We start from the raw sequence: 23,228 nt of genomic DNA, 5'->3' as shown, positions 1-23,228 counted from the left end.
CTCACAAACAGTAAATTCAGTAGTCTCCCCTTACCCATGGTGGCTATGTTCTAGGACCCCCAGTGGATGCCTGAAACCGTGGACCCTATTCAAGGGTACTTCAAAAAGTTCATGGAAAGATTTGTATTGTCTTTTGATTCTATTTTTCCATGAACTTTTTGAAGTCCCCCAAATGTACTGTACTATGTTTTTTTGATTTAATAACTGAGATGGCTACTAAGTGACGTAACAGGTAGCACATACACAGCGGAGATGTCGGACAAAGGAATGAATCACATTCTGGGTGAGATGGGCAAGATAGCACGAGATTTCATCAAGCTACTCAGAATCATGCACAATTTAAAACTTACAAATTGTTTATTTCTGGAATTTTCCATTTGATAATTTCAGACCATAGGTAACTGAAATCACGGTAAATGAAATCCTGGATAAGAGGGATTACTGTACACAAGAAATGTTTGTTGAATGACTGAAATTAGTTCAGAAACTTCATAGAAGCATGAAAGAGTATTTATAATTTTTTTAAGTATCTTAAAAAATTGTGATAATTTTCCTTACTAATGTATATATCCATATTATTTACACACATGAATACACACTGAAGTTTACCAAAAAAAAAAAAAAAAATTGGTTCACAATGACAGAGTCTGCTGGAGAAAGTGGTTAGCTTCCTACAAAGAAATCTTACTTTGGTGAATTTTTAAAAATGTAAAGTCTGAACTTCAGCTTTTAAAGCTCAGCAATCAATATCGTCAGCATACCAAAAGTGGATCCACTTCTCAGGAGTCCTCATTCACCAAGTTTTAGAGCTGATATGTAAAACCAGCTCCAACTTGTAACTGCCAGGCAAACTAAAATACCTAGCTTTCATAAGTAGTATGTTCTCTCCCTACGTATAGGCCAAATGAAGAGGCAGATTATAATCAGAAGGTTGTACAGTGTGCATGAATTCATGAAAAGGGGTGTTACACAATCTGAATATTAAGTGACTGAGAAAGCCAGATGCACTCCCCTCCAAAGGGGCCGGGTTGGCCTGGGTTGATTTTGAAGTTGATTCTCAGAGGATAATCTGAGTTCCTTTCTTCCCAAGTTGTTCTTGGGTTCCTTACTTCAGTCCTCAAGTATGGTCTGCATACACAGATACAAAGAACAAGGCTACAAAGATTAAGACTATATTTTTATGGCATTCTCTAAATGAGGGCATCACTGGAACCCAAATGTTGAGACGTTCTGCTGTGTTTCTGCTTATGTTGAACCATGTGCTAGGTATGCAGGAGGTACTCCACAGATATTTTTGGAATTAATAAAGAGAAAAATGGAAACAACATAAGATGTTGAAAGAAATAAAGTTTCAAAAAGAAATTTTAAAAAATTTACAAAAAATTAGGCATTTTGAGTGGGCACTTCATTTAGCTCAACACACACAGGTTTCTAAGATTTAATCAACAGAAACCACTTCAAGTTAATTTTACACAGAAGAAATATTTAACAAAGGATATTGGATTGCGTACAGAGTTTCCAGGATCAACAAAGAATCCAGGGAGGGAGAAGGGAGGGAGGTTTTGGTGATGGGGGAGCAATAATCAGCTACAATGTATATCGACAAAATAAAATTTAAAAAAAAAAAAAAAAAAAAACAAAGAATCCAGCTTGGGACAACAACCTGCCCCAACTGCAGGAGGTCTGTCACCAGACCTCAACTCTAGTACCACATGGGCACCACCAACCCTGGACACTGGGCCCCACTGCTCACACTGGTTCCACCACTGCCCCTAGATGATCAGTGTCATGGGTGCCACTACAACCATGTTCTCTGGAAAGTGATTCTGGCAATCCCTATTTCTTTACATCTCTAGCTCTCAAGCCAAAGTCCAACACGGGTGCACCTGCCAGCCAGAGCCTAAGTCACATGCCTGTGCCTTAGCTGCAGGGGAGGTTAGGAAAGGAAGCATCTGGCATTTTCAGCTACTCAAGAGGGAACAAGCTTCTGTATCCTGCTGAGACTCATAGATGAGGAGAATCATCAAACAATGGGATTCCCATGAAAAAAGAACTACATAACATTAACCCCCCCACCTCACCTCCCAATCAAATCTTTCCCAAATTGCAGACTGTCAAGAGCTCTACACAACTCTGTCCTACAGTCTGTCCAACAGACTCTACTCCTACCTGTTTCCCTATTCCTCCTTTCATCCAACTCTGATGAGCAGAGGGCTGTGGAGATCTTTGACAATTCTCTGGTGTTCTTCCAGGACAGTAAGAAAGAAGCTAGTTAATGTTAGCTACAGGAAATCCACTCTTGAGAAAGGGTGGTGGGAGTGGGGATCAAGTTAAGACTTGAGCTGATGTAATTTCTTTAAAATGTTAATTTCTAGTCATTTATACCAGAATTAGATTTAATATGAGAGGCTTAGGATAAAATATCTGAATGCAGTTAACATTCTAAAATCTGACAAAGTAAACAATATTTTCAAAAACTGGTACAACTCTTCTATGGCTAGGATCATCAAACTTCTGTAAAGGTCCAGATGTAAACGTTTTAGACCTTGTGGGTCACATCTATGGTCTTTGTGGCGACTACTGTGGCTCAAAAGCAGCCACAGACAACAGCAAATAAATACTTGTGATTATACCCTGTATTAGTCCGTTTACGTTGTTTGTAACAAAATACCTGAAACTGGGGTAATTTATAAAAAACAATTTATTGCTTACAGTTTCTGAGGCTGAGAAGTCCAAAGTCCATCTGGTGGTTGTGACAGTGACCTAGGCGTCTCACACTGCAAGATGGTGGAAGCAAAGAGAGCAGAGAGAGCAAAAGGCAGACTCTCCTCTTCTTTTAAAGTCTTCAGAACCATGTATTCCCCCATTATTAATCTCACGTGCTCTTCTTTTTAAGTCCTCAGAACCACTCCCACAACTGTCATTATTAATCCATTCATTACTGCATGGTCCTACAATCCAATCACCTCTTCAAGGCCCCACCTCTCAATTACCATAACAGGATTTCCCACCCTCTTAACAGTCACAGTGGGGTCTAAATTTCTAATACATAAAATGTGGGGAATACAATTCAAGCTTCAATGAGTTCTGGGGGGACATAATTCAATCCACTACACACCCGAAGAAAACTTATTTGTGGACACCAAAATTTGAATTTCATATAATTTGCACATCTTCCTTTTATTTTTATTTGTTTCAAACATTTAAATATGTCAAAACAAAAGGCGGGCTAGATGTGGCCCATGGACTGAAAATTGCATACTCCTCCTCAAGAGGAAGAATTAAATACCATATTTGAAAAACTTACTTCAGAACCCTGAGAAAACAGATTTTTCTTTATAAGATGCTAACTCCTTAAACAAAATACTGGACACCACATTTCCTGAAGGAATACTCCAAAGACCCACACAGTCATAGATTTTTCAAAGGACCAGGGGTAGGTTTATGACAGGACAAACAGACTCTTGGCTTCTACCTGCCTGCACTGGCATAAATGACAGAATAGACAGACAGCATGACTGGCATACACCTGCTGGGCCAGGGCCTCACTCCCCACAGGACGACCCCTGCAGAAAGGAAGGTTACAGCTGTTAAACAACTGCTGCTCTCAGGTAACAGATACACACTGTATTACTCCGTTTTGTGTTGCTATATAACAGAAATACCTGAAACTAGGTAATTTATAAAGAACAGAGGTTTATTTGGCTCACGATTCTGGGACAGCTGCATCTGGTGCAGGCCTCAGGCTGCTTCTACTCATGGCAGAAAGTGGCAGGCAGCTAGGGGGGTATAAGCAGATCAAATGGCTAGAGGAAGCAAGAGAGAGAGGCGAGGTACAGGGTCTTTAAACAACCAACTTTCACAGGAACTAACAGAGCGAGAACTCACTCACTACCCTCTCCTCCAGCACTAATCCATTTATGAGGGATCTGCCCCTGTGACTCAAACAGCTCCCAACACTGCCACACTGGAGATCGAATTTCCACATGAGTTTTTGGGGGGACAACACATCCAAACTCTATCACACACACTCTCCTTTCTCCCCAAGGAATTCCCTCCCCCACAAATTAGGACTCAGTTCCACGCAAAATTCCAAACTAAGTATTTTATCTTCATTGACCTGACATCTGTGGTGCTAACCATCAGCTGCCCATCTTCAGCCTCTGCTTCCAAATACAGGACTAATCAATCTCTCTTTCATCCTAGCTTGTAAGAATCACAGGTCTCCTTCAATTCTATTAAAGTTGTGGCAGGAAAAAAAAAAAATGTGATCAACCATTTTAAACTAAAGTGTTAATGGTTGAAACTGTAACTCCTCACAAAACATCTTCACTTGATGATTACCTTTAATACTGGCAACACGGAAATTTCAACCACAGTGGGAGATATTTTTGAGCAGAAAGAGCTTTCTATGCCTCTCAAATCACATCTAAGACCCACCTGGTGAGAAAGTCCATTTATAACTAATAAGTTTGGGGAAGGCAGATGTTTTAGTTTACTGTGAACTGATATACCAGAAAATTTACTAGATGGGGGGGGGCTCTGAACCAACTACTTAAATATCAGGTCCTCATCTGTAAAACAGCATACCCCCGGAGGGTTGTTGTAGGCATCAGAGGTAGTTTATAAGCTACTCAGTGCACAACCTACCACACGTAGGTACTAACAATTGGGAGCTATTGTTATGACGATAAATAAGGATATCTGAAAAACTCTTTAGAATTTGATCTATAGAATATGTGGGAGAAAGCTTTAAAATAATATTACGACAAAGGGAAAAGGAAGAAAAAGGAAATGTGAGCAAAGAAATTCTTTTCTAGTTGCGCAGGTGAACAGACAGACATTACGCAGATGTTTCCTTCAGTTCTGTAAGCCTCTCTCTCTCTCTCTCTCTCTCTCTCTCTCTCCACACACACACACACACACACACACACACACACACTCACACACACACAGGTGAGCACACACACTGGCAGCCCACCAGAAAGTACTTGATCTGGTGTGCGGTAGAAAACATCACCCTCTAGTGACTACTGGTGAATTTGCTGCTTATCCAATTATCAAGAATTCACAATATTTTAACTGTTCTATCCAACTTTTTAACAGCCTTCAGAAATGCAGTCACCATTACGATCATGTGCTGTGGTAGGGACTGGGAGCATGAATCTCCTGAAGTTATAGGAAAAACAATCTATATATGTGCTTTTGTGTATTTTTCCATGAAGTTCGTAAGACTTAAAGAGTCTCAAAGTGGTCTGTGGCCAAAAAAAGGTCGAATCAACACACTTTGCCAGTGGGGAAATTAATGAACCATCCAAAATGCTCCAAGTTTCTATTTTCTCAACATGAGGTATCTATGTACATCCCTGTGAAGAATATGGGATCTGAGAACTAACTGAAATCCACAGATTTGTTCTGTAAACCATTTTAGATTAAGTTAATCTTCTTACGGAGTGTTCCTATTTTTCCCCATCCTTTATTTTTAGAATGTTGTCATCGTATATATCATCAGACTCCAAGTAAATTTTCTCTTTGAATCCAACTTTCTAATCTCACAAAATAAAATGCTCAAATGTGCAACTGGGAAAATGACACACCTTTCAGCAGGTTCAGTCACCTTCAGGCTGAGAGAAGAGGAGGATGACAAAGCCAGAGACTGACAGAAGGTCAGGGGGGAGCTCTTGCCTCCAACAGTCATGACCTTGACGTCTGCAGAAAGACTAAACTGTAAACCTACATTCTCAAATATAATCCTGTGAGCTGGATAAAAAAAGGTTGAGTTTAAGTATCATTTTCTGAACTTATGAACTGAAGTTCAGTAAGATTCATTTTTCCCAAAAACACAGACCAGAAATAGCTAAAGTAAGGGCATTGTGCTCTGGCCACTGAAATCCATTAATTTTAATTGAAACAAGTAATTTTTTATATCCTGGCTAGAGAGGATGCTTAACGATGCACAGTCATTATCCCTTAAAGGCTGCACATTGTTAAAAAGTATTTTATGAGAAAAGGGAAAGCAAATCAACTGAAAATTCTCATCCTCGTAGAATAGAACAGCTTAAATAATTATTTTCAAAAGCTGTATTTTGAGGTATGTATTGAAGACTATCGTCAAATAATAAATTATCTTTCTGCCCTTTTCTTCCTCCCATAGGATACCCATTTATGAATGGGAGAACATTCTAAATTACAAAAATAAAAGCGAATTGTATGTTTTTAAAATTAATCAATGACCAAAGAAAAGGAAAGCAACTTAAGAGTAATTTTTTTTTAAGGGAGAACCATATAATATATAACTCATCTGCTTTTTCTTTCTTAAATTTTTAAATTTTTTTGGCGGCTGACCAACATGGGGATCTGAACCCTTGACTTTGGTGTTACAAGGTGGCACACTAACCAACTGAGCTAACTGACCAGACCCCATCTGCTTTTTATATTAAAAGAACCACATATAAAATTTTGGTCAAAGAATACAGTACATAAAAATCTATCTAAATAAAAAAAAAGAAAAAGAGAAAAAGAAAAAAAAATCTTTCTATACTTCTGTGACATTATGATATTTATATGCTGGTTTTCATCCCTGATTCCTGGCTCATGCTGCCCTGTCCTCCTCCCCCCCTCCTTTCACCTGCTCCTTTTTCTCCTCCAGGCAGGAATTCTCTGACCTACCTTGTCTGATAGTAGGTCATAAGACCCCATTTCAGAAGAGGCCTGCCCCACGCCCAGGAGCAAGAAAGTCTGCACAGAGAGGCCAATAAGAACCTGAACAGACAGGCCGTGCTGGGTTTCCCCACCCAGGCTGTTGGTGTTAGATCATACCTTTTTTATACAATCACATTTCTGCATGCTTGTCCATGCTTCAATCATGCCTATGTAATGAAGTTTCCATAAAAACCCGAGAGCAGAGGGATCGGGAAGCTTCCAGATAGCTGAACAGGTGGAAGTTCCTGGAGGGTGGCACACCCAGGGAGGCCACAGAAACTCCTCAACCCTTCCCCATACCTGCCCTATGCATCTCTTCATCCGTATCCTTTGTAATATCCTTTGTAATGAATGTTTCCCTCAGCTCTGTGAGCCACTCTAGTAGACTAATCAAACCCAAGGAGCAGGCTGTGGGAACCTGATTTACAACTGGTTGGTCAGAAGTTCCAGAGGCCTGGGCTTCCAACTGGCATCTGGAGTGAGCCCCACTGTAGGATCTGACACTATCTCCAGGCAGAGGGTGTCGGAATTAAATTGGAGAGCACCCAAGTGGTGTCTGCTGCAGAACTGCTTGCTTGCTTGCTAACAGGGAGAAATCCCCACACATTTGGTCTCAGAAGTCTTCTGTGTGGATGACTGTGCTGTGAAAGCAGAGGAACTGAGTTTGTTTTTTCCCTACTCAACTTCTTTCTCACATAGTAATAAACAGCTCAAAAGAGAAGCTAGGAGAGGAAGCCAATAGAGAAGGGCAGGAAAGAGTCAAAGGCAACAGGGCAGAGTCAGAGGGGTCACCTGAGACCCGCAGAGGCTAGAGGTCACACTAAAGTGCTGCAATACAGCCTCCACTATTGGAGGGAGCAGCCACCTGCCCACCCACCGGCTATGGCACCCCACTTCCCCCATAGAGAAGGCTGGGACAGGCTCTGAGGTCCCCCTCTGGCTTTTCTGCCATGCCAGCTATTGCGTGACCTCCAGCTTGTCATCTGCAGATCCTTCCATTTCTTCCCTTGTAAATCAAAGACAGCATATGCCTGCTCACCTCACATTCCTTTTGTAAAGATTAAATGGGATGTTCACTAGGAATGAACTGAGAAAGATAATAAAGTGACGGGGACACAGGAAGTCAAAATGGCATCAGTGCTTACTGTGTCTGCAGCAGACAGCCAAAGCCCCGACACAGGTTCCTTAAGCATGTTTTAGGGCACCTCTGCAAGTACATGCTGGGAGATCACCCCTTGTTCTTTATCTTCACTCTAAGGGAACTACTCCAGGGTGAGCCTCCCACCATCCATGCATACCTCAGGTTCTCCCACACCTCCGCTCTTATTTGATATCTGACTACAGGTAGAAACTACTTGTACCATGAATTAAATCACTGTGCAAAAAAAGTAATAATAATAATCTTTGCTTTAAAAGTTAAGAAATGAGGCTGTAAAAATATTAGCTTTTTTTGTTTGTCATTAAAAAGAAAAAAATTAGGAAAAAAAAAAAAAACGAGGCTCTAATCCCTATTAAAATCCCAATGAAGTTTTCTACAGAACTAGAAAAACCCATTCTAAAATTCACATGGAACCTCAAGGAATCCAAAATAGCCAAAACGACATTGAAAAGAAAGAACAAAGCTGGAGGATTCACACTTCATGATTTCAAACTTATTATGAAGTGACAATAATCAAAGCAGTGTAGTACTGGTATAGAGATAGACACATAGACCTAAACTCTTACAAATATAATCAAATGATTTTCAACAAGGATGCCAAGGCCATCCAATGGGAAAAAGACAGTCTTTTCAACAAATGGTGGTGGGAAAACTGAGTATCACCATGCAAAAGAATAAAGTTGAACCCTTACACCATATACAGAAATTAATTCAAAATGGATCAAAGATCTAAACATAATACCTAAAACTATAAAATATACTCCTAAGAAAACATAGAGAAAGCTCCATGATACTGGACTTGGCAATAATTTCTTAAATATGACACCAAAAGTACAAACAATAAAAGAGAAAAACTGATAATGTGGACTACGTCAAGACTAAAACTTCTATGCATTAAAGGATATAATCAACAGTTAAAAGGCAACCCATGGAATGGGAGAAAATATCTGCAGATCATATATCTGATATATCTCATAAGAGGTTAATATCCACAGTATAAAAAGAACTTCTACAACTCAGCAACAAAAAAACAACCAGATTTTAAAATGGGCAAAGAACTTGAACAGATGTTTCTCCAAAGAAGATATACAAATCATCAATAAGCACATGAAAAGATGCTCAATGTCACTAATTATTAGACCTGTTATGATGGCTACTATCAAAAAAGCAAAATAATAAGTGCTGGCCAATACATGAAGAATTGGAACTGCTGGTGAGAATGAAAAATGCAGTCACTATGGAAAACAGTGTGGCAGTTGCTCAAAAAAAACACACAACTAAAATTACCATATGGTCCAGCAATTCTACTTCTGAATATATAATCAAAAGAACTGAAAGCAGGAACTCGAACAGATATTTGTACACCCATGTTCACAACAGTGAAAAAGTTTCCATCGATGGATGAACAGATAAACAAAATGTGACATGTTATCAGAGGGGACTACAAAAAAGTTCATGGAAAAATAGAATTAAAAGATAATATGAATCTTTTCATGAACTTTTTGAAGTCCCCTTGTATAATGGAATATTATTCAGCCTTAAAAGGAAGAAAATTCTGACACATGCTACAACATGGATGAATCTTGAAGACATTATAAATCAAATACAGCAGTCACAAAAGGACAAATACTGTGTGATTCCACTTATATGAGGTACCTAGAGTCATCAAATTTATAGAGACAGAAAGTAGAATGGTGGTTGCTAGGGGCTGGTGGTGGGGTGAGGGGAAGATTTGGGAGTTAGTGTTTCGTGGGTACAGAGTTTCAGTTTTGCAAGACAGAGTCCTGGAGATGGATGGCAGTGATGTCTGCATGACAAAGTGAAAGTACTATTGAAATATACACTTAAAAACTGTTAAGATAGGGCTGGCCTGTGGCTCACTCGGGAGAGTGCAGTGCTGATAACACCAAGGCCACGGGTTCGGATCCTACATAGGGATGGTCGCTTCACTCACTGGCTGAGTGTGGCGCTGACAACACCAAGCCAAGGGTTAAGATCCACCTTACCGGTCATCTTTTAAAAAAGAAAAAACTGTTAAGATGGTCAATTTATGTGGTTTTTTAACCACGATTATTTTTAAAACTGAGGCTCCAAGGTGTAAAATGATGACCTAAAAGATTTTAAAGAACTCTAATTCTAATCATTTTCTTTTCTTTTTTTTGGCGGCTAGCTGGTACATGGATCCGAACCCGTGATCTTGGGGTTATAAGGCTGCACTCTAAACAACTGAACTAACCAGCCAGACCATTTTCATTTTTCAGATGAAGTAACAGAATTAAAGTCCCTCAACTATGACAGCCAAGAGCAGGACCTAGGTACACTGATTCCTAGCACACAGTTTACTACGAAAACAAAAACCAGACAAAGTAAGTATAATGGGAAAAGACGGGCAGAGAGTGGTTGAGTGGGACAAAGACAGCAAAGTAGGCAGGATGGAAGGAAGAGGGTGAAGGGAATTCCAGAAACATTTTCCTAAAGTAAGAAAGCATAGAGGAAACAACTGAAGATCTTATTAACAGCGGATGATCTCTATGTCACTCGAATAAAATCTGAAACTATCATTTATCTCACTCTGGGTAGACCTGAGGTCTGTGGAAATTCCCATATAAGGTAGTTTGTTCATGGTTATATCCTCAAGCAGACAATACAGCTCCCCATCTGAAAAAGGCCTTAGAAGAAAAGATTCTTTGGCAACAATATCCATATACATATTAAAGGCCGTGGTTTCCATTCTTAATGGTTAGTAAATTTGCCAAGACACATCATCCCCCTGCCCCCCAGCCCAAATATGGTTCACCATCTAGCAGGCAAGGCCACAGTCTTTCTGTGGTCATTACTGGTGGTGGTGATAAAGGTCGCTATGACCCACTGCTCTCCATAAATAGCCCTTCAGTCAGTAATGGTCTCACACGGTATAGTCACATTCTTTACTTTCCTTTACAGACCAGTCCTGCCTCTTATGTATGGTACGTTTCTTTCACAGAGTTTTCTGTCTCTGATGAAGCTACTCTCCCACCCCACCATAATTCCTCCCAATCGATTCAAAGCTGGGCCTCAACCTTTGATTTCTGTAGGATAAGTCTCTCTACTACCTTTTTCTTAGGGCTATGCTGTCCAGTTTGGTAGTCACTAGCCACATGTAGCATCTTGTAATGTGGCTAATCTGAATTGAGATGTACTTAAGTGCAAAATACACACTGGATTAACACAATAATTTTTTAATACTGATTACATGATATGTATATAGCTTGTACATAATAATAGTTTGACATAATTAGGTTAAATAAAAGTTTTATTCAAATTAATTTCACCTGTTTTTTTTTTTATTTGAACATGGCTATTAGAAAATCTTATTTTAATCTCTAATTCATTTATTTCTGCTGTGATATTTGCTATTTCTCTCCTTCTACTAATTTTGGGTTTGTTTTGTTCTTGTTTTTGTAGTTCCTTGAGGTGTCATGTTAGGTTATTTATTTGAAGTATTTCTTCTTTTATGATATAGGTATCTATTGCTATAAACTTCCTTCTTAGAACTGATTTTCCTGGATCCCATAGGTTCTGCTACATTGTTTCCATTTTCATTTGTCTCCAGGAACGTTTTAATTTCCTTTTTGATTTCTCCTTTGACCCATTTGCAGTCTAAGCGTGTGTTGTTTAATTTCCACATATTTGTATGGTTTCTAACATCCCTTTTGTTGTTGATTTCTAGTTTTATTCCATTGTGGTTGGAAAAGATAGTTATGATTTCATTTTTTTTTTAATTTGTTGAAACTTGTTTTGTGTCCTAACATATGGTCTATTCTAGAGAATGTTCCGTGTGCTGCTGAGAAGAATGTGTATTCTGCAGCTGTTGGATGAAATGTTCTATATATGTCCATTAGGTCCAATTGGCCTACAGTAGAGATTAACTCTGATGTTTCCTGGTTAATTTTCTGTCTGGATGATCAGTCCTTTGCTGAAAGTGGGGTGTTAAAGTCCCTAACTATTGTGTTGCCATCTATTTCTCCCATTAGGTCTAATAGTAATTGCTGTATATAACTGGGTGCTCCAGGGCTGGGTGCATATATATTTAGAACTGTTATATCCTCTTGTTGAAGTGATCCCTTTATCATTATATAACGACCTTCCTTATCTTTTTTTTTTTTTTACTTTCCCTGGCTTGAAGTCTATTTTATCTGATATAAGCATAGCTACTCCTGCTCTTTTTTGGTTTCCATTTGCATGAAATACTTTTTTCCATCCCTTCACTTTCAGATGGTGTGTGTCCTTATAGATGAAGTGAGTTTCTCGAAGGAAGCATATTGTTGGTTCTTCTTTTATAATCCATTCAGCCACTCTGTGTCTTTTAATTGGGGCAGTTAATCCATTTACATTTAAAGTTATTGTTGATATTCAGGAACTTGTTACTGTCATTTTCTTACTTTTTCTCTGGTTGTTTTGTAGATCCTTTTTTCTTATCTTACTGTCTTCTTTTGTGATTGAGTGGTTTTCCCTAGTAGTGTATTTTGATTTCTAAGGGAAATCAAAATTTATTTTTAGTATGTCTCATATGTTTTTGTGTTATAGTTACCATGAGGCTTACAAAAAAAAAGTTATAGTTAAAACAGATTATTTTAGACTAATAATAACTTAACTCTGATATCTAAGAAAAAGGAAAAAACCAAAGCCAACAACTTTGGAGTCATTCTCCTCGACTTAACAATTTGTCATTCGAAGTTACATCTTTTAATGTTGCCTTTCTCTTATACAGTTGTTTTACATGTCTTGTCAGGTTTGTCCTTTAGTCTTCATACTAAGGATGTAAGTGGTTTATTCACCACCCTTATGACATTGGAGTATTCTGAGGTTGTCTCTGAATTTACTTTACTAATGAATTATGTACCTTTAAATGCTTTCTTGCTGCTCCTTAGTGTTGTCTTCTTTCAGACTGAAGAACTCCCTTTAGCATTTCTTGTAAGGCAGGTCTAATGTTAATGAATTCCCTTAGTTTTTGTTTATCCAGGAAAGATTTTATTTTTCCTTCATGTTTGAATGTTAGTTTTGCTGGATTCATAATTCTTGGCTGACAGTCTTTTTCCTTCAGCACTCTCAATGTATCATCTCATTCTCTTCTAGTCTCTAGGGTTTCTACTGAGAAATCCTCTCAGAGACATACTGGGGCTCTTTGAATGTTATATGTTTCTTCTCTTGCTTTCAGTATCCTTTCTTTGTCTTTGGTTTTTGATAATTTGATTATGATTTGGGGTGTTCCTCCTTGGACTGAATTTGATTGGTGACCTCTGAGCTTCCTGTACCTGGATGTTGTCATCTTTCTCCATACTTGGGATATTTTCCACCATTATTTTCTTGAATATGCTTTCTACATCTTTTCCTTTTTCCTCTCCTTCAGGTATATCAGTTATGCAGAAGCTATTTCACTTGAGAGAGTCCTATATTCGCTGTATTTCTGTTTCATTTTTTCTTATTATTTTTTCTTTTCGCTCCTGATTTGATAATTTCATATGTTCTATCCTCAAGCTCACTGATTTTTTCCTCTGTTCAAATAAGCCTGCTGTTGGCACTTCCTATCAAGTTTTTCAGTTCAGATAATGTATTCTTTATTTCTAGAATTCCTATTTGAATTTTTTAAAATTGATTCAATTCCTTTTTCAAGTTTCTCATTCTGCTCCTGGATTGTTTTCTAGATATCATTTAATTTTCTACCTGTATTTCCTTGTGATTCCCTTAACATCCTTAAGAGGGTTATTCCAAATTCTCCATCAGACATTTTATAAATCTGCTGTTCTTCTGGGTCCATTGCTGATGCTTTGTTTGTTTCCTTTGTTGACAACATCTCTCTCTGTTCTTTCTCGATCTTCATGTCTTTACGTTGGTGCCTGGGCACCTGAGGAGACTGCTATCTCTTCCAGGTTTTATTGGTCTTCTTTGGTGGTGTTAAACCTTAACTGGTTAATATCAGAGCTTCATCTCTGGTCTGTAGTTTATTTTGTTTTGTTTTGTTTTCAGTTCCATGGTGGATTATTAGCCAGCACCACCACTTAAACTCTGCACTGGAACTAATTTGTTGTCCTTTGGTTAGTTCCAAAATTGGTAAACTTCCTGTGGGGACCAGCACTTGAACTCTGTGGTTGCACTAAATTGCTGCTTTGTCATTGATTCTCTGGGGAAGGCTTTTTGTGCAGATCAGATTTTAATTGTTGGCCTTTTAATCACTTCCAGGTTTATAAGGTCAGATACATCTGAGGTGTATGAAAATTGTGGCTCAGGACTGAGTCTTTCCAGCAAACTATCCCCCGTGCAGTTCTATCACCCTGACCAGTCTCCACTGAGTGGGCCTGTGCCAACTGGAAGGCAGACCAGCTGCACAGTCTACCCCAATGGTCTGCCAGCAGGCCAGCTTCCCTCCTGTGCTCCAAACTCTTCCCGTGGTACAGGCTGTGCACAGGTCCCTCGCAATAACTCACTGGCCTCTGGGTGGCTCTAATCTTCATTCAGCTGCAGACCCTACTCCTATGTGTGTCCACAGGAACATTGTCAGTGGTCTCACTGGCCTGTGGCTGTTGGTGTGCTCTGAGGCCCTCTTCTCCCCTGCAGACTCCAGGCAACTTCACACAAAGAGCTCAGCTACGGCTTATGCTGGCTCCTGCTCTATGTGCTGCAGTTTCTTTCGCCTCGCACTGAGCCTTCCCTGAAGCAGCCAGGGCTTGAAGTGGTCACAGTGGTCCCTTTTCCTGCCTTCGTGAACTCCACAGGTCTCTCCTCCTCTTCCCCAAGCTCCAGCAGCATTGGCAGTCTTTGCTTTTTAACAGTTGCAAATTGGTCGATTGTGGGGGAGAGTGATGATGGGGACTGTCTATTCCATCATCTTGATGACGTCCTCCCTACTAGAAAATCTTAAACTCCACATGGGCTCACGTTACATTTCCACTGGATAGCACCATTCTAGATAATATAATAAGCCCTGTTTTTTGAATTAAAAGTTGTAGCCTAGAAAGCACTTTGGAAGAGGAGGCACTGAAAACTCAGACCAACCTTGTCCAAATTCAGGGGAAAAGGAATCTTTGAATCCTTACATTTCTAACCATGCAGCAAGGAGCAGCAGCCTGGACCAGAAACCTGGCTCCATCTCTTATTAACCAGGACAGGTTTTTCATCCACAGGTCAGATTCTCTATCTACTATGTACACAAAATAAAACTCCCTCACAGGCTGGTAAGGACTAAAATCACAAGGAAAGCATTTTAGCATTCTGTAACACTAAGAGCATTCTCAGTAAATATTACTTCTCTTTCTGTGGATTCGTTCAGTACCAAGACAACTTAGTCATCTTGGGGTTAGTCACGGAACATCTGGCTCCCTATCCTTTTTTTTCCTTCTTCTCCACTCTAATCACTTCCACAGAATTCAAGGGTGTGTGGTGAGGCAAAATCTATCCCTTCCCCACCACTGCCTTATTTATTCCCACCATTTTTCTACAATATCAATCCCACCTCCTCTCTGCTGGACTACGCTTTAATAAGTTATTAAAATTATCTTCAAAATTCTGGCTACTGCTCATTTTCTCCTTAGCACCATTACCAATAGCTCATTGCTAGTGCCTAAATTTAAATGCAACTTTGTTGCAAATCTAGCTATGACGTGTGTGTGCTTCAGTCTCCCGAGGTGCATGGGTACATCCTTTATTTCCCACTAGGGACTCATCAGATATATAATAACTGAAGACCCTTATAATGGTCTTAGAAATAAGTAAAATAAAAATGAATGTTGACATATAATTATTGAGCAGGCCAATCAGGATTACAGGAATAAAAAGGACCTTCTTTAACTAAGAAATCACATCTGACTTAGAAACCTGTGAGGGAGTCTTATTTTGTCTATGTGGTAGATAAGAGAATCCGACCCATGCGTGAAGAAACCTATCCTGGTTAATAAGAGATGGAACCAGGATTCTGCTCCAGGCTGCTGCTCCTTGCTGCATAGTTAGAAACATAAGGATTCAAAGATTCCTTTTCCCCTGAGTTTGGATAGGGTTGGTCTGAGTTTTCAGTGCCTCCTCTTCCAAAGTGCTTTCTAGGCTACAATTTACTTCTGGCTGGTTTGTCTGTGGAAAACTCACTTTTATGATTTCTTCCCAGCTGCTCCTAGAACTGTGCTGGGCTGCCAGTCCTGATAACTGAACTCTCCCCTTAGAGGATGCTATTTTCTTATTCCCATCCAACCTTCCCAAGCACATGCCAATTTTTAGTACAAGTGCTAATAATCGTTCTTTAAGCTAGTCTCCCTTAAATTAAAGTTCACTGGGAATCGACATAATCTGGCCTCTGGATCTCATTTCACCCTATGGCCCTTTCCACAAGCAGAGCTGCAACTCCAGAATTGTTGAGGAATGGAGCTGAGGAAAGGGAAGAAGGACTAGCTCCTGCTAGACATGCTCCTTGGTGTCCCTTTATGGAAGGTGGGGAATGCTTACAGAAGCAGAAGGCAAAAGGGAAAGGATTAGTGAGGGAAAGAAAAGGTAAGAATAGGGGAGGAGATCTGAGAAAGAAAAAAGCAAAGGAAAGAGAAGAACGGTTTTCTTCGTGGTCGCAGTCAAGGCAGTGGTAGGCCTGGAAGAGGTTTGCATCTGTTTGGAAGTAGAGAAAAACCATGAGATTAGCAGACACAAAAGAGAATTTGGTTGCTTTCAACCCTGCGCACTAGTGGTTCTGGATCTTAAAGGAGACATATATGAATGGTACAGAGTAAAATAAAAAAACAAAGACAGAAAACAGTTTGGTGGTCCCTCAAAAAGTTAGACATAGAAGTACCATATATCCAGTGATTCCAGTTCTGGGTACCTATCAAAAAGAATTAGAAACAAGAACTCAAACAGATACTTGTACACCGATCTTCATAGCAGTATTATTGACAATCGCCAAAAGGTGGAAACAACCCACGTGTCCTTCATAGGTGAGTGGATAAACAAAATGTGGTATACACTGGAATAGTATTTGGACGTAAAACGTAATGTAGTCCTGATACCTGCAACAATGTGGATGAAACTCAAATACGTTATGCTAAGTGAAAGAAGTCAGACACAGAAGACCATATGTTGTGTGATTCCACTTATATGGAATATCTAAAATAAGTAAATTCACAGAAAGTAGATTAGAGGTTATCAAGGGCTGAGAAGAGGAAATGGGGAGTTTAATGCTTAATGATTATAGAGTTTCTGTTTGGGATGATGAAAAGTTTTGGAAAAAAAGACAGTGGTGATGGTTGCACAACACTGTGAATTAATGACACTAAATTGTACACTTAAAAACAATTAAAATGGAAAATTTTAGGGCCGGCCCTGTGGCTCACTAGGGAGAGTGCGGCACTGGGAGTGCTGAGACCGCAGGTTCGGATCCTATATAGCGATGGCCGGCGTGCTCGCTGGCTGAGCACGGTGCAGACCACACCGTGCCGAGAGTTGCAATACCCTTACTGGTCAAAAAAAAAAAGAAAGAAAGAAAAATAAATAAATAAATAAATAAAATGGAAAATTTTATGTTATATATATTTACCACAATAACAAACGGGGAAATGTCTGTTGACCACCTAGATCCCACAAAATATCAAGCTAGAATTCTTCTACATACATTATCTCAATTAATCCTCACTACTCACATGTTAGAGATTACTGCCAGTTATATAGGAGAAATCTGTGACTCAGATATTAAATAATTTGTTCAAAATCATACGAATGGCAGAAGATTTAAACCCAAGACTAGCAGCTTTAAAACCCATGGTCTTTCAACTATGCCACAGTGTTTCAAGTACAAATACACTCAATAAATAAATAAATAAATGAGAGAACTATAGTCTTTTTAAAGATCTAAAACTGTCAAATTAATCACAAGAAAGACCATGAACAGCTGAACACAAAAAACAAGGTAGTCTGAATGCCTTTCCAAGCTTCAAATAAACTTCCTTTTAGCATAGTTTTTACGCCCTATAAATACATTGCTAAGAGAATATCTGCCTCTATTCCCCACACAAAAAATTTGGTAAAAATTACTTTTCAATTTTTCATATTCTATATATCCTATCCCACACTATCATATGGGTTGTTAAAAGTATCCATTTCCCTCAGCAGTACTACCATATATTTGTAGCAATGTTCAGTGTATAAAATACTTTTCCACACACCACCTCATTATATTCAACCAACCACCCTAAGGGACAGCAACATCTCAGTCTGCAACTATTCTGACAAACTATGCTCCAGAAGCAACACGCTAACTCAGAGCTAAAACAGAGCACTGCTCCTAAATACATCTTTGAGAATGAAGAAATTAATCAACATATTGCTAGGAATTTTTGAGCAAGACCTAATTCAAAATCACTGTAAGACCTCTGCATTAAAAAAATGAAACTGAAAACAGTTTTTAAAGTTCCCTTAAAGGCATCACCTTTTCTCTAGGGACTCTAAGAGCTACCGACATCAAGAAACTATCAACGAGACTTAAGACTCCTTTCCACCCCTGTCAGTGCCCTACTGCGGGCTCCCTACATCATGTGTTCAGACCTCTGCTGCGGGATGTTCACACATCTGGCCCCACCAACTGGCATCATTTCTCAGTCATCTTTGTGTCCCCAGAACCTAGCTCAGTGATTAGCATGAAACAAACACTCAAACATCATGTGAATGAAAGAACCACTGAATACCCTCTCATACGTTATTGCTGTCTCCAACTCTTTGGTCCTTCTGATCTGTCCTCTGCACTGCAGTATTACCTATCACTTCACTGCAGAATCACAGATGCTGCCTGAAGGCCTCAAACTTTACACTGCACTCAAGACCAGTACTCCAAGTGCAGCCTTACTCCCTGTCATTCTCCCCCTCAAACATCTTACATTCTAGCACATTCGATGATTTTCAAATTCCTTTCATACGTTCCACACTTATTTATTGAGCACTTACTGCTTCAGGCATTGGGAATACAGAGGTGAACGAGTCAAAGTGCATGCTTTCATAGATCTTACAATCTTGTGGGAAAGACATGGCATCTGAAAGGTACAGGGCAGGGCGTAGGTGCAGCAAGAATGAGGACTCTGGATTTTATTCCAGGTAATATGGAAAGTCATTGGAGGATTCTGAACAGAGAAGTAACACTGACCTGCAAACCTTTGCTCAAGCTGTCACCAACTATAAGAGAGAGAGATGAGACTCCTTTATACATCCCAATCCATATCACAGGTATATTTCTCTTAATGTTATCATTTTCCTGAGGAGTAACTACAATAAATGTTTTCACAAATACACTTAAATCTCTAAGGAAATTCCCTGTGTGAGGCAAGTCATGTACTAAAGCACAAGATCCTTCTGGGGTGACTATAGTCACCTCTTAACAAATCCTCTGCAAATGTAGATCTGGTGCACTAAGTTCCTTAAGAAGGGCTTACTGGTTTGTTTGCTTTAACAGAGTTATTCAGGTTAATAAATAAGAGAATTCTTCAACTAGCTATAGTTGTTTTTTTCCTACCACAGCAGGACAAAAGTTCACTAAACATAGTATTAATTAGTACGTTTTTTCCCCCAAGGGCCCCAGGCAGAATTTGCATTTAAAAATTTTAATGTAATAAAATAACAAAAAACATTACTAAGGTCTTTTATAGTATAAGGCTCTGCAGGACCATAAACTATATGATACTAAACATTATCAAGGCTGTTAATTTTTTCTTTGCAACCATAGGATTAGCTTCCCCTCCACTCCCACCCTTACTTTGAAACCAAAAGAACATAGAGTTGCTTTTACATATATTGAATAATTAAATATACATCCACAAGACATAAGAACCACAATCATTACCCTTTGTAGCAGAGAGAAGATTTTAATTAGAATGGTTAAAAGTTACTACAACTTATCCTACACCCTTTCTGTTACTGTATATGGGAGTTTAGATAAATATCTTTTAGATTTGCTTTTAGGTAACTGAGAAGATAGGTCATAAGGAAAACAATCACATCCAGAAATACAACAATACGCTGTGTGTGTGGCAGTTTATGGTAGCAGGTGCATTCTTCTCTCAGACCTCCCACTTCTCCATCTTAACCACTTTACACACACACACCCCTCTGAAAAGCAAGTCAACTGTTCCGAGTACTTTACCTGAGGTGCCTCCACGCTCCCTTTCTCTTAACTCAAGAATGAAGAACCTCCCCTCTGTACTTCTGCTCCTATTTTAACTCATTTATCATGGCTTGGGAAGTCAGTTTCACACCCCAGTGAGTTATCTTTAAAAGCTCCCATTTCCTATACTGTGCAGTACTTCCTCATCTTAACGTCGCAACTGTCACCCTGAAGTACATTTGAGCCAATAAAACCAAGTTGAGGTTTTCCCCCCTGCATTCAGTCATATCATGTGACATGGTGTGTTACATGATAACCTCACAGTTCTGAAGCAGTAAGACAACACCCCTAAATGTCATCATAACTCATATCCTGTTGTTTTACTTTAACAAGTTAAGAAATCCATCCAGAACCTTATTGAAATCATTTATAATATGCAGACAAATAGAAAAATGAACAATAACTAATCAGCACAGAAAGAGGTAAGCTTTCATAAAATGATTGCCTCTGCCCCTTTGGATCTTGACAACACCTACGTGTTTGAATTAATAGAGCTTCTTTATGTCTCCTCTGAATGCCTCACCACTTGGCTGTCAGAGAGCTAGTCTTCCTTATGTGTTTTCAGTGGCGTGGCCAGGCCAGCTTAGAGACAGGTATGCCAGGCACTGGCTGGCTGAGCAGTGGAAACTGCTCCTTCGGTACAGATACCCTTGACAAACACTGCAGAAGAGGAGGGAGGCCAGTGGTGCTGGGGCCTCACCCACCCCACCGAGTCACCTCCCAGGATGCCTCAGTGCCAAGTTTCCACTGAAGAATAAAACATCATTGGTTGAGGCTGAGGAAAACTTGGGAGCAATTAATGCAGCCCCCTCTTTCGTGAATGAAGGTTTCCTTGCCCTTATTCATTGAGAAAACAAGAATGGTTCCTTTGCCCGGTTTCTTTATTACAGAGCAGTCATTTTTAGGATAACAGCTTTTCAAGGTACTAGAGCCTGAGGTTAACCTTTTAAAACAAGAAAACGATTCATCCCCTTGGCTTGTTACCCAACCCTAGAGGAGTGGCACCAGCAGCATTCAGAGCTGGCGATGAGCAGAGGAGTAAAACTGGAATGCACCGAAGAGAACCATCTATTTAGAGGGAGGGAGTTTAGGACCTGGACAGGTAGAAGACCCCATCTAGGACAAGCTAAAGGCAGAGTGAGTTCTAAAATCTCAGGGCTCTGCCTAGCACTCCTAAAATCCAACCATCAGCGCTAGTTTTGGATTTCTCACATAATACTCAATGCAGTAAAATTCCAGCCAGAATATTTTTCTGGCTTTGGTTTATTTACTTTCTTTGGGGGGGGGGGGGGAGTGGAAGGTAGAAGGAAGCTAGAAGCGAAAAGGCTACTTTTGGGTGAGAAGCAAACTACCCCCACCCCGGCTCCCACCAGGGATAGTGCTATATAACAGAGGTAAACCCTGGAAAACAGCCACAATTTCTTAGGAGAGGGAAAACAGAACAGAAGTCTTCCTAGCTAGAATCCCAGGATGTGAAATTCTAAGAAGGTAGCTTATATTACTGCAGTTAAAATCCAAAGGAGGGAAACAGTCAACATATTTTTTGTGTCCCAATTTTTGCTGATCACCAAGCACTGCGAAGGAAATAAGGAAAAAGGGGGGCACATCTGCTTAGGTATGGCGATCAGGAGAGGCCTCTCTGAGGGAACATTTAAACTGAGACTAGAAGGATGAGAAAAACTGACAGTAGAGAGTTCTCGGCAGAGAAAAGCAAAGCTCATCCTCTCTGTGTTCAAGCCAAGTAGGTATACCATCCTAGCTGTCACCTCTGAGCCTCCAAGTCACCCTCCCTTATCTCCTCGACACTGCATCACCTGGGTCATCATCTTCCTCTCCATCACAACTACTATCATATCCCAGGAGATGTAAATACCCACACAGACAGCCCCTCCAGCAACTGCAGCCATGCAGCTCCTGCCTCTGTAGCTCTACTTCTCCTCTCACTTCCGGGGGAAGCCCTCTAGTCCCCGGGTCACTCTCACTTTCTCCCTCCCTTCAGGTCTCCCCTTCCTCTGGAACTTAGCCTGGACTCCACTACCAAGCAGCTGAACTGCTAATACCTACTACTATATATCAAGCCCAACAAATCTCTAATCCTGCAGCCATGCTACATGCAATTTCTCAACCCCTACACTTGCTAGTGTTCAGCTGCGGTCATACTGGACAGACTGGCATTGCTGTTAACTTCCCTCCTCTGGGTTGGGTCCTGTCGACCTTCCCCTTGAGCCATGCACCATTACCCTGAAGGACTGTTTTATCATTCTTGAGGATCTTCCCATAATCAACCTCATCCACTTCTCTCAGCAGATTTTACCTTATTACCTCATCAAGAAGAGAACAGATCTTATGGAAGGTTCTCTTTCAACTACCCCCTCCAGCACCCCGCTCCCAGACTCACCCAGACACTTCCTCTAACCTCAGGCCTTCAGTTGCATGGAAGGTCTGTTCTATGTTAATCCATACACCCATGTCCAAACAGACACTTTCCTTCTCTGCAGGCTCTTTCCCACCAAGAGCTTGTAAACAGGCTTCAGTTCCTGCTACCTTGAAATGGGCCTATCTTGAGTTGCTCTCCAGCCACTATCACACCTCTCTTTCTTCTCTGCAGACAAATTTTTCTAAGAGTAGAGTCCCACCTCCTATTTACTCCTCAACACATAGTAATCTGGAAACATCTCTCATTAAGGTCATAGTCATCTCTAAAAAGCCAAATCCAGAAGACATTTTTCAGTCCTTATCTTACATTTAACATTTTTAAATGATGCTGTTTGGGAAATTTTTGATTTGCTTGGCATCCAGACCATCACACCTATATCCTAGCTTGCCCACCACTGTCCCCTTTGCAGGTATGGATACCCCCAATGCGGACCTTGGCCCTGCTCCTCACATGGTGCACAATTCTCCCTGATGATGTCAACATTTCTCGTGGTTCAACTATTTATTCCATGTTAGTAATACCACATGGACCCTCCAGAACTTCACAATCATACATTAGATTGTCTGCTGGATGGGGATGTCTCCCTGCAGATACCAAACTCATGATACCTAAAATAAGCTACTCGCTCCCTCCCCACCATGCCTAAATCCAATTCTTCCTCTTGATATGTCCTCTCCCAGGTATGGCAACATTATCCAACCAGTCACCCAAGCTAGAAATGTGGTCATTCTGACTTAATATCTGTCTGCTGCTGTAGATTTCAACCCTAACTA

The 23,228-nt window shown here is 40.1% G+C and overlaps 1 protein-coding gene across 1 annotated transcript in view; it reads right to left on the bottom strand.

Moving 5' to 3' along the window:
* The window catches only part of LIMS1 (LIM zinc finger domain containing 1), a 162,439-nt gene that overhangs the window by 75,137 nt on the left and 64,074 nt on the right, over positions 1 to 23,228 (bottom strand). The gene's annotated exons all lie outside the window — the stretch shown is intronic.

Source organism: Cynocephalus volans, chromosome 2 (genome assembly GCF_027409185.1).
Source record: "Cynocephalus volans isolate mCynVol1 chromosome 2, mCynVol1.pri, whole genome shotgun sequence".
NCBI classification, from domain to species: domain Eukaryota; kingdom Metazoa; phylum Chordata; class Mammalia; order Dermoptera; family Cynocephalidae; genus Cynocephalus; species Cynocephalus volans.
Note: the sequence above shows the minus strand (reverse complement) of the source record. Positions and strands in the feature narration are given on the sequence as shown.